This window comes from Kogia breviceps, chromosome 12, assembly GCF_026419965.1.
Source record: "Kogia breviceps isolate mKogBre1 chromosome 12, mKogBre1 haplotype 1, whole genome shotgun sequence".
In the NCBI taxonomy this organism is placed as follows: Eukaryota; Metazoa; Chordata; class Mammalia; order Artiodactyla; family Physeteridae; genus Kogia; species Kogia breviceps.
In genome coordinates this window covers 127885-139055 of record NC_081321.1, presented here as the reverse complement: position 1 = coordinate 139055, position 11171 = coordinate 127885, and the positions used below count along the sequence as shown (strand labels likewise).

The window sequence follows — 11171 nt, the reverse complement described above, 5'->3', positions numbered from 1 at the left end:
AATAAAGGCAGTACACATTGAATATAAATGAATTTTTGCATTTATAATTTGAAGAAACAAAGAAGCAAAGAGGAGGGGGAGAAGAGAAAGCTCTTCTTTTTAGTCGAATGCCAACTAATAAAGAAGAACCATGACAGAATCACTAGGGGAAGCTAAAACCATTAGGTGAAAGGTTCTTGGGTATCAAAGATAAACAAAGCCAGCTATTAGTTTAAGAGGTGAAAACAGATTTTATTCAGTAACTACTGACAGTAGGGGAAAGAGCTGAACCCCATTCTCATTGGCACAGAGGTGTCTGGGTGTTTCAAGGGGAGAATGAGGGTGTGGGGAAGGGGCTCAAATGAAGTCACTGAGGGTTGGTCAGTGTAAATGTGACCAGGCCAGCTGTGTCTGCTGCTGGCGGTGCTCCGAGGGAGGGTTCTGTCGCCACAGAGACTGGGGACAGAGGCCTGCATCGCAAAGGAATGGCTTTTAGGTCCTTGAGAAAGGCGCTCCTGAGTTGAAGGAGATACAAATACATCTTGGAGGGACAGAGAAAGGATTCACAATTGTGAGCCCTTTTGAGTAAATGCTCTGAGAAATGGAGGTCGGGGCCTACCATCCGGTAGCAGAACGAACAGTAAATTATTTTGACAGCCCTGAGGCTTTTCCAGACAGGAACTCAAGAGAGGGCTGGGTGTCCCAAGGATGTGGCTTTGCTGCTAGAAGCTGTGTTAAAGTTTGATCAAGTCTCTGTTTTTTTCCCCCCACTTCTACCCTTTTTTTTTTTTTTTGATCAAGTCTCTTTGTTCAGGAGTTTGGATGGAGTGTTCGTGTGCCAAGTTTTTAGAGTTCTCATGGGTTAAAGAATATTTACACATTCTCGAAGTATCTGTCCTCAGATTACTCGTTAATTAAAGGGAGGGAGATTACCTTTGTAGTGGAGAAATCTGGTGGACACCATCTTTTTTTTTTTTTTATTCTGTACGGGGGCCTCTCACCGCTGTGGCCTCTCCCGCTGCAGAGCACAGGCTCCGGACGCGCAGGCTCAACGGCCATGGCTCACGGGCCCAGCTGCTCTGCGGCATGTGGGATCCTCCCGGACCGGGGCACGAACCCGTGTCCCCTGCATCGGCAGGTGGATTCTCAACCACTGCGCCACCACGGAAGCCCCAAATTATTTATTTTTATTGGTGTGGACAATGAGTTCCTAGTTTTACCTAGTGAGTTATAATCTGTCTGTTTTGTCACTTATTTTGATGCTCAAAGTATTCTAGGTTGGGCCAATGGGAGTGCCTTCCAGCTGGCTTCCATGTCCTTTTGACATGTCCTCATCATTCTGAGCATTTTCTTACTTTCTGACAGAGCAAGGCGTCCTAGGCTCATCTTGTACTTAACCGTGAGAGCAACAATTTCTCTAAGCACTCTGGCTCCTGTAACTAGAGAACGGCAATTAGAAGCCAAAATCTGGGCGCTCGATGGGCGCAGTGCTATCGGGGTGTCACTGGTCCAGGCCTTCTCAGTGGACAGAGTTGGGGACACAGGTATGCATACACACGGTTCCCGCTCTATTTGTTTCTTTGCCTATTTCTCTAAACATTCTGAAATCATGAGTCCACACTAACTCCCATTCCAGTTCAACACAGTAGGGTTCATTCTCCCATCGGCCTCTCTGATGGTGACAAATCTGGTTCCAGTTATCCTTCTCACCCTATTTGGGGGCCAGCACCCTTGCTCAGGCCTCATACTAATCGTTATGGATTCTTACATTGTGTAGTCCAGTCTCCAACCCCGAGACTGACCCTGACCATGCTACACCGGGGCAGCAATGCCAATTCCTTTGCTCCACTGCGTTCCCAAGATTAAAATAGAATGAAGTGGTTGACTACAAGTAGCATCTGCTAAGAATCACTGAAGGCAGATACAAATGTTCCCTAGAATTCTACTGACTTAAAGTACTTAGAAATTATACCTAATGTACAACACCCTCTCCCCATGCCCTCACCTCAGGGGGCGTGAGGCTCCTGTTTACTGACGGGTGATGTTGGTTATATTGGTTGCTCTGCATTCAGTGCACCTGTGTAAGCACGGGCTGCATACACTCAGCCCCAGTCTGGAGACATGTGCCCTGCGCTGCACTCTCCTGCTTTCCATTGCGACAGCAGGGAAGGGGGGCCTTAGCTTACGTGCAGGGTATACGTGCATTCATGCACACCGACAGGTATATGCAGCATGGATCCATGTGCCTTGCTCAAGCTTCTAACAGACACGTTGCGCTACATATATCTTCACACCAGGACGGTGTGACCAGAACATCTCACTGCAGACCCGCCGCAGCCTCAGCGAGGCCCCGGCAGCTTTGGGTTTCTGAAGCCTCTCACCCTCGCACCTGGCCAGTGGGTGGCTTTCCGAAAGGCTGAGCACGTGTGAGGAGACTCCATTCTGCTTCCCTGCACATGTCTACCACTGTCCAGTGGGGTATCTGAGGCCCCTGGCAGACAACCACCCCGGGGGTCTACACGCATGAAGTGCACCCTGAAGAGGCCACAAGAATTTCGCGCGCGCAAGTTGTCCATCCCTCTTTGAACCTTAACCTATCTGCATGCCCACCCGGTGAGCCCCTGATTTCACAGAACTGGCATTTCATAGGAAGGGGTGAGGGGCTTCCCTGGTGGCGCAGTGGTTGAGAATCCGCCTGCCGATGCAGGGGACACGGGTTCGTGCCCCGGTCCGGGAAGATCCCACGTGCCGCGGAGCGGCTGGGCCCGTGAGCCATGGCCGCTGCGCCTGCGCGTCCGGAGCCTGTGCTCCGCAATGGGAAAGGCCACAACAGTGAGAGGCCCGCGTATGGCACAAAACAAAACAAAACAAAACAAAAACCAAACAAACAAACAAAAACAAAAAACACATAGGAAGGGGTGAAATTAAAGTCAACACGGTGGCAGTGGGGGTTAAGAGCGAAGGTTAAGAGCCCTCTGGAATCCTGGCTCCACTTGTAATCTTGTGACCTTGGGCAGGTCTCTTAACCTCTTTGAAATTTCATATTCCCTCCTATAGAATTGGGATAAAAATAGGGCCTACATCAGGATAGATTGAATTAGGTTTAGAGTTGAGAAGCGAGCCTGGCGTTTCTCTGGGATCCCAGTGTATGTTAGGTTCTAAGCAGAAAGAGGCAGTTCATTTTCTTTTCCCAACTGCTCTGCGTTACAGCGGGTCCTCCCCTCCGAGCAGAACGATAGGATAACGGCTTGGTACCCATGTGCCGTATTTCATCGAATCTACAAGCCATCGATTTTAAGATACCCAATTTAAGAAATTATATTATGGCTTTAATAAAGAAAAACACGCTGCCACGTGTACTACGAAATGCCAAACGATTGTAAGACGCCCCCTAATTACTACGAGGATCTTCAAATGTCAAAAGAAGCGCTTATTTTAGGAGCCGCTGGGAAAGGGCACGTAACGCAAAGTGTGCGCACGTTTAAACGCGAAACCAGCTTCGGCTGCACCTGCTCCGTGCGCCGGGGCGAAAACGCGGGGCACTTGAGACGAAGCCTCGCTTGAGTTTCGCTTTCGGTTCGCTGGAAACGAAAGCTGAGCGGCGGGGCTGGGCGGGGACGTAGGCGGGGACAGACGTGCTGGCACAGACGTGCCCGGCGCTTGGGGACAGACGCACGTGGACCGAGGTGGGGACATAGTCGCAGGGACAGACGCGGGGGCCGAGGTGGGGACAGAGGCGCGAACAGAGGTGCAGGGACAGACTAGGGGACCGAGACTTGGGGACCTAGGTGGGGACAGACGGGGCCCCGCTCACCCCGCCCGCAGCGCCCGCCACGCCGCTGCCTGGAGGACCGGACGCGGTTGCTGAGTTTCTCCCTCATCCAACTTATCAGCGCGAGTCTGACTCTTCGCTGCACCTGAGGCAAGTTTGGTGATACTTTTGGAAGCTTTCTTTCCAGGGAAGGCACAAGGGGGCTGTGCTCAGATGCCACGTGGATAATTATGGGATTTTTTGGGCTGAGCGAATTATAATAATGGTCTGTATTCGTTAATACGTATATTAGATCAGTGAAAATTTCTCACACTGATATATTTCTTTGGACTTTTTCTTTTTGCACGACTGTTTTTAATTAAAGAAGAAATTGCAAAATCCGCCTCCTACCGTCTCCCTCTTTTCCTGGAAGAAAGCTAAATTTAGACCTTTAAACCTAAAACTCTATTCTATATAGACCCCTGAAAAATCTGGGTTCAAAGTGTTTTGAAAACTAAAACAGAGCCTTTAACTTCATGCTTTATAGCATTGAGGTAGTTATACTTTGAAATTGTTCAAAAAAGAGGCAAATATTTAATTCTTTCTGGTGTTATATTGTGAGAGTGAGGCGGAGGGTTCAGACCTAGACATCCAGGTGGTCTAATGTGCTCATACAAATCGGACTAATACAGGTGCACAGATCCATCTTGGTTTTTGGATCACTATCAAAGAACTGAGGGGCTTCCCTGGTGGCGCAGTGGTTGCGAGTCCGCCTGCCGATGCAGGGGACGTGGGTTCGTGCCCCGGTCCGGCAAGATCCCACGTGCCGCGGAGCGGCTGGGCCCGTGAGCCATGGCCGCTGCGCCTGCGCGTCCGGAGCCTGTGCTCCGCAACGGGAGAGGCCACAGCAGTGAGAGACCTGCTTACCACAAAAAAAAAAAAAAAAAAAAAGAAACCAATTTTTGTATTTTCACTAAAAAAAAATGCGTTGCACAGTTGGGGCACTTTTACCCAATGATGAGCTTGCAAAGGGGAAAATGGGTTTCATCTGGAGTGTTCGAATCTGTGTGCCCAGCACATTACCATCACTTGAGAAACACACACGAATGATTAAGAATGAGGTCTGAATCTGTCGTTGCCATGATGGGTTGGATTTGGAAGGCTGTGAGGCTTGTGTCATGTTCCTCTTTTGGGCATTTAAGGATGGAGTCAGTTTTCCTTGTAGAGAATCTAGTGGTGAGTGAAGAGCCCAGCTAGAGACCAGGGCCAGCCCAGGTTTCCATTAGGTCTTATGTTGTTTCTCCGAAGACCCCAGTTGTTTCTGTGACTCTACAATGATGAACAAGCTAAGCCAGCTGTTTCTATCACTCACGTCTCCCATTTATTTTAAGGGCAAAATTTTTTGGAAGGGTGGGAGCTATGTTAGTTTAGTTCTTTGGAACCAAAATTTTTGTTTAAATAATAGACTTTAATACTAGACTTCACTTTTCAGAGCAATTTTAGGTTCATGGCAAAATTGAGTACAGACTTACTGTATACGCTCTGCTGCCTCCTTTGACTCCAAAGTTCAACAGTTTGTTACAGCTGATGAACCTACATCATCATCATCCAGAGTCTATTCTTCGTGTTAGGGTTCATCGTTCTCTGCATTCTGTGAGTTCTGACAAATGTACAGTGACATGTATCCACCACTATGTTATCAGAATAGTTTCACTGCCCTAAGAATCCTGTGTTGGAGCCCATTTTCCGAGTCGGGGTTGAGTTTGAAAATTCAGCTTTCTTGGAATAGATCTGTTCTCTTTTGCCCTGTCACCAGCTGCTTAGGTCACTTTGCCTTGCCCCATCCTTCTCAGATCTTTAAGTTTCACTTTCCTTCCTTTTTTTTTTTTTTTTTTTTGAGAGGATCACTATCTATTAATGATAACATTTTGAAAGCAAATTGAAATTTGCTTTCTTCAACCAGTTAAATGCAAAGATCTTAATTTGATGCCTAAAACTGAAAACACACTATAACACGGAGGGATCAAAGTTTGAGTGTTCTCCAACAATACAAAATTATAAAATAATTTAAAACTGGACGCTATTTGACTAATATAATTCAAATCAGTCTCTCAGTGGAAGAGACTAACGTCGGAAAAGTGAAATCCCGCATGCTGTTGCTGTCTAAAGAATCTTCAAAGACACTGCTGTGTTCTTACTAACATTAACAGCTGCTGAAACAATTCTTTTAGAAATCCTCATTTTCTTCCAGGGGTGCAGTTTCCCAAAGAATCCCAGGCTAAAATCTAAATGGACACAGGGCCAAAACCGAGTGATACCACAAAATTCAGACTTCCTTTAAAACAACTTTTACACTCTTTCCTTGGAAGAGAGGACAAAGGATAAAGCTCTCATTATTTGCTCTGTTTACACCACGAAGGCTTCAGGACAAGAAACTCTGGGGGTGATTACTGGCCAGCTGGTTGAAGTGCATCCCTGCTCATAGAGAATGCTTGTTATTTTCCTTCCTTTTTTGCCCCACTTAGCCTGTCTCTCTGTGATCAGCTCTGAAGTTTGCTGCCTTTTTCTGTCGCTCTTTGGGATCTGGCCTGCGAGCCGGCCCAAATGATGCCTCCTGAGTTTTACTGTCCTATTTTGGAGGTTTTGGCACAGTGCAAAATAATGTCTCTGGAAAACCGGCTGGTCCCTTTCTACTGTTTCATCAGATTTCCCTCGATGTGGTCTCAAAGTCCTATTTTTTGCTCATGGAGTTGTCAACTGCCATCATTTCTCTCTCAGTTTGACTTTCCTAGGCTGAGCCTCGTAAGAGGAACCAGCTGTTAATGCTATTGAAAGTAAATATTTACTAAGAAAAGAGATTTTGTTATCTGAGCCATTTAACATGAATCTGTTAATTATGCCGCTTATATTTAGCTGTTTCCCAACTTCAGATGTTCTCCTTCCTTCACATTTTATAACAGAATTGAGAAAAAAAACTCTAAGACTTTTCATCCCTAATTCATTAATTCTTTGGATCTTGGAATAGGAACACTATTGCCAAACAAAGCCTCCCTTAAAAGAAACTAAATCTGTGCCTTAAATGAATTATTGCTTATTTAAAATCACATATTAATTAATTACAGGAAATTTGGAAATTAAGAGAAATAATCCAGAAAAAGACAAAAATGATGTGTAATCCCACCAATTAGAGTTTTCCTTTAATGACATTTTTGATATGTTTTGTCCCAGTCCTTTTTCTGTGTGTATATGTAGTTAGATTTATGTTTTAGAAAATTGTGTCAGACTGTACAATTTGTAAAACACATAAAGAAAATAGGCTGTAAAAATGAATTTTGGTGAACAGTCTTTTACATAGATCTTTGTGTCTGTTTCTGGAAGATAGAATCCTAAGGTAGAATCCGTGTTAATCAGTAGTCTTTGAGCTACAAGTGACAGGAACCCATTTCAAGCTGAAGTTAAGAGCAGCAGAGGCGCGGCTATGACTCGCAGGCGCTAGGGGCTGGGTTGGCTTCAGGGCTTCAGCTGGCACCTCAGCGTCCTGTCTCTTTCTCCGTCTCTCGGTTCTGTTTCCTGTCACTGGCTCTTTTCCTTGAATGCTGGTTTTTCTTCTGTGGTGGAAAAGATGGTCTGATTTATGTTCTTCTGGCTTAAAACGCCTTGTAGGAGCCGGATTATGATCAGCCCGGAGCGGGTCACGTGACCATTGCTGAAACAGTCACCTTGGGCCCTGAGTGGCCAGGCCTTCGAGCCAGGCAGTGCGGCGTGTGGGCTCCGCCCAGTCCGCGTAGCCTGAAAGTGGAGATAGTGTTTGTAAAGAACAGGTGAGTATGCTACCAAAAGGTGGGGCACTGGGCTGGCAGAGATGACAGGCGTCCACTGGGGTCACTTTCAAGGTTGCGGTACATGTTGCCAAGTGGTCGTCCAGGCTGGCTGTGGCAGTGTCCACTCCCAGTAGCTGGCTGCTGCTGTGTACCCGGATTGAAAGATCTCTCTGCACAAGTAACACCAGGAGGTCTTCACTGGTGAGCCCTTAAATGGACATAAAGCAGCCAGGAATCATGCACCTTTAGGGAGAGCAATGCTGGGACTGAACTGAAAACAGTCTTCATGAAATGACCTGAAGGTAGCTGGTCTGCAGTAAATCCTCTATGCCGGTGGCCTGAGCTAGGTGGCCCTGCAGCCTGAGCTTGGTCAGTGCTTGTCTAGAACAGCTTCTCAACCTTAATGCTTGCGTAGGTCACCTTGCAATCTTGTCAAAAGGCAGATTCCGGGCGCAGTGGTGGAGAGTCGGCCTGCCGATGCAGGGGACACGGGTTCGTGGCCGCTGCGCCTGCGCGTCCGGAGCCTGTGCTCTGCAGCGGGAGAGGCCACAGCAGTGAGAGGCCTGCGTTCTGCAAAAAAAAAAAAAAAAAAAAAAAAGGCAGATTCCAATCCTGTGTTTTTAACCAACTTCAGGTGGTGCTGTTGCAGCTGGTCCAGAGACCTGCCTACCTGCTTCCAAGAGGCTGGACCAGTGGTTGCCAATACTTTAGCAGAACGAAAGAAAAAAATTGAGGCCCCAGCTCCCCTTCAGATAAGAACTGAACTCTTAGTAGCCGTTCATTGAGAAGACACACTGAAAATCTCTGTGCATTCAGGAGAGCTTTTACACCTTTTGGCAGAACAGTAAAGAGCTGAGTGTTAGACTCAGTGTTCAGTTACAGTTGAGGCCATTCGCCCCTCACCTTTGCTTAAACGCACACTGATTTCAGCACATCACTGGGACTGAAGAACGGGAGCATCTCACAGCAGGTATCGCATGAGAAATATTTGGATTCTCAAGAAGGCTTTTAGTGTGGTCACTTCAGTCGTGTCTAGTGCACAAAGTGCAGGTGCTAAGTTCTGAAAACTACAAATGAGGGCTTCCCCCAACCCCGCGGTCGTTACTGTCTTAGTGGCCTTTTAAACACATAGTGTCTGCTACCCCCTAGTGTCTGAACATCTCACATAAGTACTTGACGAGACTGTTCCAAAGTCTCTGATGGAGGATGATGAAACTGTCTCCCCATCTTTCTCCTCTGACCAGGATTTCCTGTTAACATTCTTCTGTGCTGTAATTACCCTCCTGTACGCACACTGAAGGATGTGAACAAAACACTATATACAAGACAGTCTACATAACTTGCAGGTCCCCTAGTAAAGTAAAAACGTGGGGCTCCTTATCAAACAATTGTGGAGAATTTCAGGCCTGCAACAGGAGAGCATTAAACCAAGCCGGGCTCTTCTGAGTGCAAGTCTGTGCAGCTACGCAGGTTGTGTACTCACCAAGGCAGCCCTGACTCAGTCTGTGATTCTCAAACCCTTCATAGCCTTCATCTTGTTTGTTCCGCTGTTGATGACGACTGTATGGCGTTGACATTTAAGAAACTGGTTTTCCAGTCTATAAATATTTCTTCAATCAGACTTGCAAGGAGAGAATCTGACCAAACGCACCATTAACCCACCGTGCTGTTTAAAAGAGGCTCTGGTTGTTTCTGTCTGTTCAGATACCTGATACACATGATATAGAAGTAGCACATTTAAAACTATCACTGTGTTGTTTTGTGCACACACAGCAGAATACAATTCAGGAAAGTTATTTTTAGGGATGTATTTTCCAGAGCAGTGGCGTCCCTAGGATTCATAGTTTGGGTAACTGTCAAAAGTTGAGAGTTTTATTTCCAACTATTAAACTGAGTGACAATCTAAAGCCATCATTTGAACAACAGTTTTTAGCCTCCATAAGTAGACCAAACATTACAAAGAGCAGTGTGCTTGATTCATGTGTGTAGTCTGTGGTTTTTGAAGTTTGACTAGTGTGAACAAACCGTGTTTTGGGTGCTTTGGTTCTTTTCAGATTTTTAATATTCTTTATCACACCTGGATTGAATGATGATTTAATTATTGATTTTTTTATAGATATGTTTGGAGTTTTTCCTCCTCATGGTAAGTGGTAAAGTTGATGTTCTGGTTTTAATTCATCTTCACAAGATGTGAAGAATTTGCAAATAGGGTTTTTCTCTTGAAAGACTCATGGCTTAATTGGGCTTAAATAATTAAAATTTAAGTACAATTCTTTTTTTTTTTTTTTTTTTGCGGTATGCGGGCCTCTCACTGTTGTGGCCTCTCCCGTTGTGGAGCACAGGCTCCGGACGCACAGGCCTAGCGGCCATGGCTCATGGGCTTAGCCGCTCCGCGGCATGTGGGATCCTCCCAGACCAGGGCACGAACCCGTGTCTCCTGCATCGGCAGGCGAATTCTCAACCACTGTGCCACGAGGGAAGCCCTAAGTACAATTCTTAAAGATTATTTTGTTTAATATTATGAGAAGGCTGGCATACCAAACAATGTTGCAAAGTCTAACTCTGTTAGACTTGATACAGTCTAACTCTGTTGTTCTCAATTACTTTTAAAATTTAATAAAGTTGTAAGCCAACAAAGATATAATATCCTCTATAAACTATTTAGCAAACTTATTCTCTCTTTACTATATGTATTAATTTCTTTTCCTTTTTTAAGATTTTTAAACAATTTTATGCATCCAATGGCCCAGACCATTCACTGTTGCAGCATCTTTTGCTTTTGCGGTGAAAAGTATGCTTTTACGCCTCAACGTGCAGAGTACAAAATATGAGATTTCCTACACTAAGTTGTGTGGACCATTTGCAACTGGATATTCAGCTATTAACAGTTAATCCAAGTGACCTCCCTTTTTCTTACACTGGTCACATGGGGTGGTAACCGAAGTGATCACTTGATTGTGTCCCGGCGCAGGGACACCGGAAGGGGACTGAGGTGGGCGTTTGATGGGTGGCCTTTCAAAGGCTGAGGCCAAGGAGCAGATCTCAGACGAATAATAATAATAAAGTGAAGCCACGCTTTGGTACTTTCCTACTGCATCTGAGAAACGTACGTCTTCACGCAACGTCTGGCATGCATTTGCATGCAGTGCCACTATCATTAAGTGACGTGGCAGTAGGTGGGAATGACTGGTCTTTCGGTATGATTCAGGGTTTTCGTATTAGGTCTTTTATTATCTGTCCTTGGGTGTGTGCTCCCGTCTGTTTACTTGGTACCAGCCTTGGCAGTCTGTCTTCAGCCCACGGCCACTGGGACATTCCCATGTATCGACTAGGGGGCACCGCCGACACTCCCACGCCTGGTTTGGCTTTTTTTTTTTTTTTTTTTTTTTTTTTTTTTGCGGCACGCAGGCCTCTCACTGTTGAGGCATCAGCGGCCATGGCTCACAGGCCCAGCTGCTCCGCGGCATGTGGGATCTTCCCAGACCGGGGTCCCCTGCATCGGCAGGCGGACTCTCCACCGCTGTGCCACCAGGGAAGCCCTGGTTTGGCTTCTGCTTTTCTCACTGGAGAGAGAGATCTAAGGGCATCTGCCTTAAGGATTTCTCTAGTCAATTACAACT

General features: G+C 46.1%; 1 protein-coding gene across 11 annotated transcripts in view; it reads left to right on the top strand.

The window, feature by feature from the left end:
- The first annotated feature begins 3595 nt into the window (after positions 1-3595).
- USP18 (ubiquitin specific peptidase 18) overlaps positions 3596-11171 on the top strand; it is a 29381-nt gene continuing 21805 nt past the window's right edge. For 5 of the 11 annotated variants that reach the window (XM_067008348.1, XM_067008349.1, XM_067008351.1 and 2 more), the window contains exons 1-2: positions 3623-3901; positions 7394-7551. The gene's annotated coding sequence lies outside the window, so the exon portion shown is untranslated. Of the gene's footprint in view, positions 3902-7393; positions 7552-11171 lie in introns of all 11 variants that reach the window. The other 6 variants (XM_067008347.1, XM_067008350.1, XM_059081446.2 and 3 more) reach the window with 4 other exon arrangements.